Source organism: Saccostrea cucullata, unplaced genomic scaffold, assembly GCF_032062105.1.
Source record: "Saccostrea cucullata isolate Sc308-1 unplaced genomic scaffold, CSIRO_AGI_Scuc_v1 ctg1899, whole genome shotgun sequence".
Classification (NCBI taxonomy): Eukaryota; Metazoa; Mollusca; class Bivalvia; order Ostreida; family Ostreidae; genus Saccostrea; species Saccostrea cuccullata.
Window position 1 is genome coordinate 55864 of NW_026924123.1, and position 7989 is coordinate 63852.

A 7989-nucleotide genomic window follows, 5' to 3' on the forward strand; every position below is an offset into this window, starting at 1 on the left:
TTATTTTCAAAGGTAGTTGAGAGGACATTTTAAAATCGAACGCTGTTTGCAACCATTATTGAAATAACAATCATTAAAATAATAATTTTATAAGTGGTTGAAAGTGCACTTCAAAATCAAAACCTGTAAGCAACCATTTCGCTAATGAAATGCAGTAAGTATTTCAATAATGGCCATCATTTCACTAAACCACTATAAACAACACCAACTATTGAAATAAAAGTTAGATCAATTGGACTTTTATATTATCTGAAAGGATCAGTGTATGTAGTGTGACCAAGTGTATCTTGAAATCTGGATATACAAATCCGATCGAAAAAATAGAATTCTTCTACATTTTTACAATATTGTTGTGAATAACATACCGGTCTTGTAGAGTAGGCTTTCCGCCCTAAAATCTTTACATTTCATTTGAAAGCTAAATATTTTGGTTGATATTCCATGATTTGCCTTACAACATAAGTAAAAAAATCCCACTCATTTATCTTTTAAAAATCAGCTTGTCGTTTATCTTTTTTTCACTTTAAATATTGCGGCTGTGGTTTGTATTGACTTTATAACGGGGAAATCCTTCTCTGGAAAAGAAAGAGGGGGAAATTTGGCTCTGGTGTGATATTTCCCCTACGGGAGAAATCCTACTCTAGTGCTGGCTTTGGGGGAAATCCCACTCTACAACACCGGTAATATTTACCACATTTTTTTTAATTCACACTTTTAATTTGAAAAAGGAATTTATCTATGAGGGGAAAAAGTTTTTAGTATATGTAAATAACTATATGACTTATTTCATTCATCCACTATAAAACCCAATATTTCAAAAGCTTTTTCAAAGGTGTACATTCTTTAGAAAGTGTGTGAAATTGTGTTTTTCCTTTTGAAGTGCAGTCTCAACCATTTACAATAATTCTGTTAAACTGAACGTTATATTTATTATAATGATTGCAACATGTTTTACTTCTGAAATGCATGATTTATATCCATTATAGATCTCATTAGTGAACATTATTTCATTAATAGTTGTTATTTGGTTTTGAAATGCATTCTCAACCACTATTGAAATACGTATTTCATTACAGGCTTTTTTTCAAAATAGTGGTTGCAACCAGCCACACCTGCCCTGGGCTGAACTGGAAATAATTATTAAACAAATCCAATTCAGTGTGTAAACAATTTATAAATATTGCATGTAGTTGAGTGTAACATTGAAAATTTTCACCCCAAGAAAACCATAGTCAACCGAGGCGCAGCCGAGGTTGACAATGGTTTTCGAGGGGTGAAAATTTTCAATGTTACACTCAACTACATGCTATATTTATTATATCATACTGAATGTTTTATACAAATACATATAACAGTGAACTGTGCGCGCATAAATTCTACGCAGTCGCAATTTTTTGGAATACCACCTGTCGTCAAGCAATGTTGACTGCTGCTACAACTGTACGCTGGAGGGCGTGGCTTCATTATTCAGCGGGTAATAGTGTTTTTTGACAAATGTTTCTCGGCCAATCAGATTCAACTAATTTACATGAAAGTATAATATTAACAGTTAGTATGTCAAATGTCTGTCAACATTTGACCAATTGATAGATTATATGTGCACAAGAACATTGTACCGACAATAGAACTTGCGAAATGATGACATTAAACGAGACTGCTGATTTTCTTGCTTCATCAACTTGTTTTTTATAATTTAAATCGTTTAAGAAAGTGTTTGTAAGTAGAGCATGGTCTTTCGTATCGAATCAACTGAAAGATATAAACACCGTATTATCGTTTTACTAACAGCGTGACAGTTTGCTTGATAGGGCGTGCTAAAATTTCGTATGCTGATTATCATTTAATTATACTCATCGATGGGATGTTTGATTTCAATAGAATCAATGATACTTTGCATATGAAACACAGAACCCAGCAATGCCACTGACAAAACTGACCAGTCGCATTGAGTAAACAACAATTACTTGTGAACGGACAAAACAAGTTTTACTTCCTATAATGATGATATTGATAGCTACATAGTACAACAGTAGCAGAGTAGCCTTACTAATTCCATTCTTTAAACTTTCTTATACGTATTTAAAAACCCATCCGGTCAAATCATAACAAATATAATACATGCTTTTGGGAGGACAGAAAACGGGCTTTGGCTGACCACGTGTTGCTCCTGACTACAAATGCCGTACTGGGAAACAATCATTCAATGTGATTGGCCAGTATTATCGGGGTATTGTTGTATTCCGAGTTTCATATGCAAACTAGTATTGATTTCATTGATCCAATCGATGAGTAAAATGATAACCAGCACACAAAAGTTTAGCACGCCCCATCAAGCAAACTGTCACGCTGTTTGTAAAATGATAATATGCAGATGACAAGGGTACATGAATATTCAATGACATCAGTATGTACATAGGTAGGGGGGCATTGACAATTTTAAGTCGACACGTTCATAGTAAAGCTTATTTGTTTAATACTATATGTAGTATGTTGCCCTCTTTTTCTTGTAAAGTAGCCAATTATAAAGCAGATGTGTCAGACTCTGTGGTATCTTGAATTACATGCTAATTTAGTTTAATTTAGGTTATAAATGAAAAACGCCGTAAAGATTGTTTATTAATAGTACAAACATGTAGCCGACATATCTAAATGCCGAGTTAAGACCACAGCAAGTATTTTCTTCTTGTCATGTTTAAGACTACGAACAAATTCTGTTTCATATGACAAAAGATAAGGTCTGCTAATAATAGGGCTAAATTGGTACCCAAAGGCATTCCGACATATTTTTTTAGAAGTCCTTGTCTTCTAAAACCACATAGATATTAATGGAATTTTGCAAGGAGCGCCGACTCTTACAGTCGACAATTTACGGAAGGTCTTTTGTAATAAAATTATTTAGCTCAATATTTATTAATACAATGAAGAATCCGACAACTCTACTCTCAAATACCGCCCTTTACAAACTAGTGCCCAAAACACCATACCGATGACCACTAGAAATATTTTCTTATCTATTATCACTTCTGTACCTCCGGTCGCCCGCGTGGCGCAGTAATTAGAGCGTCTGCTCTAGAGTCGCGAAGTAAGGAGTTGATCCTTACGTCGCGGGTTCGAATCCCACTTTGGGATGTGGAGACCGGTCATTCGGATGAGACCGTATAAACCGAAGACCCGTGTCGCAGTACGTGCTGGCACGAAAAAGATCCCTCCCTGCTCAATGGCCCTAAGTGCCGAGTATATGACAAAATTTGCAGCTCTCCACCGGCAAATCTTTCTTAAAATTGACAAGATATTTCTGACCCCTCGACATTGAAGTTTGATTTAATTACTTACATGTATTTACTTAATAAATTGTTCATAGACGTACATGAAGAGCATGTTCTTGCGTAACGAATCGACTAAGAGATATATCAATAATAATTTCTAAATATCAAGTAAGCGATTATTGTGGAAATATAATTAAAAAAAAAAAAGCATTTTATTTCCTTTCTCTTTCGTGACTGAAATTTTGCATAACTGGAATAAAAAAAAATCTTGGCATTGAACTCGTATTTATTTTTTCAATGTAAATTATGATTAAGACAATCATTAATTCATGGTTTCCATTTCATCCAAATGAAGACTGTGGAGACAGAATATAATCAACTCCTGCAAAATAAAAAAGGACAGCAATAAGCCTACTATTTTAACAAAAAGCATCGATTTTATATGATATTGTATGTACATTGTATAACCTACTCCATGTGATTTTTTTAACATCATACATTCATCTAATTCATACAATAGGGATTTGTTAATTTTTGGTCGCTGCATTTATTCGACCAACATTTCTTAATAAAAATGTATACTTGTCGTACATTTCTACTTAGCTGATATGTTTTCTTAAGACTTTTATCCATAGATTTAAATTAATTTTAAAACTTTTTTTTTACATTTATGATTAGATACTTCGGTTGTATAATGAACAATATACAGACTATTCTTGATACTTCTAGACATATTGTAACATTTGTAATTTGCAAACACTTTTTTTATTACCTCTAATTTCGAAATTCCCCCTCTCCCCACAAAATATTCAAAATAATCATCAGCGCTTAGACACCTCACTTGAAGATTTACTCCGATACAAATATTCATTTTTAAAATATATACATGTATTCTGTATGGAGAATCAATGAATAATGAATAATGAATTTAATTTGAAGAGTCAAAATTCTTTGACGTTATTGAAACCTTGGAGAGATAAAATGGATTATAACTTTTATAAGCATTTACAGTATTTTATTTGCGGTTATATTAGTGATTCGTTTTCATAACTTCATCAACAGCAAAGCAATATCCCCTTCCTTCTTCGAGAGGGGGCATGAATATAGGAGACTGAGTGCTATAAGAAACCTATCTAAGAGCTACAATAGTTTGCTACTGACCTTCACATATTTTACAGAATTTCCGACAGTTTTCCTCTCTGAATAGTCTAAACAGATTATTTGTGCACAAGTCCCTCTGATACTCGGCGCAAGTAGGAAGTTTATCTTTACATTCCACAGACTGTGTTGGAACTAATTAACAAGATGAAAAAGAACAAATTAGAAATATTTTATGAACTATGGTTGATGTTATCTTTGTAGTTTGTATATTGAGGATACTTGTAAACTGCATTTGTACCTTGGCAGTAACCACAGTATAATGGACAGTTCTTTCTTGCCCATGGGTAATAAATTCCATCAACTGGACATGTCATGTTGAAGTTGTACAGCTTACAGTCGATACTTGGATTATTTCTGCAATCTGAATAGCACATTTTGTTTATTATAATAGAAATAATTAGGTTTGTAAATACTTATATAAATCTGCTCCTTTGCTGGAAACCAGTAACAAGGATAACTTTCTCTAATTGAAACACATTTATATTTTACAATTACAAGTTTTGCATTATTTGTGTATCTTGCTCTTATTTATACACAAAAAAAAACCAAGGCTTATTTTAATTTAATATATACAAAAAACATTATTCTCTTTTTTTCAATGAAACGTATAGTTAAAATAAATGCCAATTATACCTCCATATGGTGAAGGTGTAGCAGGTTCAGTAGTCCCAGAAGATACAATCGTGGTTTCTGTCGGAGATACTCCAGTAGTTCCGGAGGACACTGCATCAGTGCTAATCGAACTTGTGTCAATAGTAGAGGCCGTAGAAGTGCTAGATGTTCCCGCTGTCGTATGATCAACTGGCGGTCCTAATCACATGAAGTGTTGAGAATACCTTTATAAAGGGCAGCTTAAGAAAACATGCCTATACTGCTGTGAATAGGATATAAAGCAATGGGGATGGTTAGTGGGAGAGGGTTTTGGTCCTACGATTTTTTAAAAAGTATCATGCACTCACTATACAACAACAAACTTACCTTACTTCGCTTTGTAAGCATAAATGCCCTAAGCCAGACAAAATATTGATAATGCAGACGAACACGTACATGTACCCAGAACCAATACTTCTCTTTCTTGTCGATACAATAAATTCCTTCTTTAAAAGTCAAACAACAACTCGGTTTCCCTTCTTCTTCAGGAAAAGCCCTTGGAATAAACAAAATACTCTGCAAATTACTAGCCCTAAAATTGGTGTCAGTAAAGAATAATAAAAAAGCAAATTACATCATACATAATATATCGTTGATAAAAGAGGGTTAAATCATTATTCACAATGAAATAAAAATGAAATTGTGGTTCAAATCTTGTTTCAATTGCAAGATTGATTCAGTTTTGAAATAATGTTTTTCAAAAAGGTTTGAGTTTTACGTTTTGTACACATGTGCATGTTCGAAAGTCAAAATTAACATCTCCTCAAGTGTGAAGCCTTTAAATACCTTACTAATGTACTTCAATATATTTCAACATATTCTTACCAAAATTGACAATGGTTGAAAAGTCTAATACTGAAGTGTAATGTTCTTCAGTCGAGTGCAGATATTTGTAAGGCATTACAAGACTGTTACACTAGGGTCTCGTGTCTGGTTTGATAAGTCATCCAGTGCGTGTGTCGGATATGTTATCATTAATCTTCAACTATGACCCATAACCTAAATTTCTGACACGGTTTATCAGTTTTCAAACTTTATTCATGCGTTTTGCTGTCATCTATCACAAATATTTCAAACAAGAAACAGTGTAAGTTTAAGTTGGTTCAAATCATACCCCTCTCCTTTACGGATGAAATATGTGTAAATAAACAGTATTCTAGCTCAAAAATACATTTAACATTACAAATTAGGAAAGGAGCGAACACAGACCTCCAAAGCATCAGAGGTGGGATCAGGTGCAATGGTGAAGTGAGCATCCCATGCCGACCGGTTACACCTGCCGTGTGCTCCGGAAATATCCGTGGACAACTCGGTATGAAAAAAGTCAGACAGCATTTGACTAAATGATAAATTGTATTTGCTGACAAGGTCATTGTATCGACCCAAAAAAGAACAACAGAACTAACAAAATGGTGACTTTAACTAAACTGCTGATATTCTTGCTTCATCAACTTGTTTAATTACTTTATTTAAGTAAGTGTTCATCCGTAGAACCTGATCTTCCATATCGAATCAACTGGGAGATATAAAACGCCGTATGCGGATGACAAAGGAAAGGTTGGGATCACTTATTAAATCAAATTTTCAATACTGAACTGTTTTCTTTTTTTTCTAGCCGCAGTGCTCAGGTGAGCAGTGAGGCTCATGGGCATTTTGTTCCTAAATGTTTATATTTAAAACGTTCAATCACACAGTGTGGCCCCACCCTACCACGGGGGTCATTTTTTCAACAAATTTGAATCTACACATGCTCCACATAAATATGCCCAACGAGGGTTTTGCTGTTGCTGAGAAGTTTTTAAAAGATTCTCCGTATTTTTTCTATGTAAAACTTTGATCGTTGATTGTGGCCCTGTCCTATCCCCGGGGGTCATGATTTGAACAAAATGGAATTTATACTACCTGAAGATGTTTCCACACGCGTTTTTTTTCTTTCATAGCCCCGTGGTTCTTGTGAAGATGCTTAACTTTTCACTAATTTTAAATTATCTCCCCTTCGAAGATGAATTGCATTAGAAACAGACGATTGTTGTCATGATTTTCAAACTGTTGTTGGAATTGAGTTTGATGAAAATGACGTCGTCAAACACCTAACCGGTGCACGGAGATGTAATAAATTGTTTTGGATATGGTTTATATCAGAGACGGGATAAAAGAGTTACAGAAGTGACCTTACACATTAGATTCTAATACATGTATAATAGTTGTTTTTAAAAGGTATGAGATTCAATGACGGTTTTTGCTCTTTACCGAAAATAGGTATTGCATGGAAGAAGTAGAGTACTGTTAGTTAAACGCAGACAGTGGAGAACGTTCTGGGCCAGAACGTGAATTCTCTGCTGCCTACAATGTAAGGTGGTCTTTCGACTGAATTTGAATCTGCTAACAAGAAAGACGTTAGTGAATTTAAATCAACCCCTTAGTCTTGAGTGGTTTTTCACTAAGAAAGTATTGGATGTTGACAGACGCGTTTGAAGCAGAAAAAGAGATCATGACGTTATAAGACGTAAATTATGCTTGTTTTCGTGCGCCGATATACACTTACATGCTTTCTTTATTTTTTCATAATTTTCTTATTAAATGTGATATCATCATGAAACTTGACATACATAATCATAAAATGCTACTTTTTCCTATGAAAAGAAAAGAAATTTAATTTAGCAAAGAGAAACTTAACTGTTTACTCTGTCTACGACTTTTTGGGACAACCCTCGTATCTTTAGGGATGAACCAGGTTCCTCCACCATCGCAGTTGAACATTCATCTCACTATGTAATCGAATCCGTGTGAGGATCGTGGAGTTAAATAACTTCAACCACTTTCTTTGCCATACTGTTCATAAATATATCCACTTTAACGTTAAATTATTATTCATTAATATTAATTTAATTTGTTGTATGTTGTTTAACGT

At 34.1% G+C, this 7989-nt stretch overlaps 1 long non-coding RNA gene across 1 annotated transcript; it reads right to left on the bottom strand.

Moving 5' to 3' along the window:
* Positions 1 to 4408: 4408 nt before the first annotated feature.
* Positions 4409 to 5327, bottom strand: LOC134265785 (uncharacterized). The gene is made up of 3 exons (XR_009991833.1): positions 5061 to 5327; positions 4666 to 4788; positions 4409 to 4559 (listed from the first exon to the last, which is right to left on the bottom strand). It is a non-coding gene; the product is annotated as an uncharacterized LOC134265785 (long non-coding RNA).
* Positions 5328 to 7989: the final 2662 nt, after the last annotated feature.